Below are 465 nucleotides of genomic sequence, written 5' to 3' on the forward strand. Positions count from 1 at the left end.
AAGCGAAGGCGAAGGAAAAGGAGAAGAAGGAAGAGAAGAAACTGAAAGAGACAAACACTAACTACGAAGACTTAGAGAAAGAGAAAGGAGAAGAAAGAAAAGAATAGGACAATAAGACAAAAAAAAAAGAATAGGAATATGACAAACAGACGAAGCAAGGAATCAGGCGTAACGGATAACTGAGGATGAGCTGACAGGGGGAGAGAATTAATTAGTGTTAATGAAATGAGCTGTGAAAGGTTTGTTCGTCACGTCTGAAGCACAGTAAATTAATTCTGGCGTGAGTATGGTAATACTGAAATCGGGGGGGGGGGGGTGAGAGGAAAAGGGGGGGATAGGGAAGGGGGAAGGAAACGGGGGAGGGGTAGAGGGAGAGGGAAATGGGAAGGAAGGGGGAAAGGGGAGACGGGGAGACGGAAAGGGAGGGAAAGAGGGGAAACGGGGAGAAGGAAAGAGGGGAGAGGG

The sequence above is a fragment of the Penaeus vannamei genome, chromosome 41, assembly GCF_042767895.1.
Source record: "Penaeus vannamei isolate JL-2024 chromosome 41, ASM4276789v1, whole genome shotgun sequence".
Classification (NCBI taxonomy): Eukaryota; Metazoa; Arthropoda; class Malacostraca; order Decapoda; family Penaeidae; genus Penaeus; species Penaeus vannamei.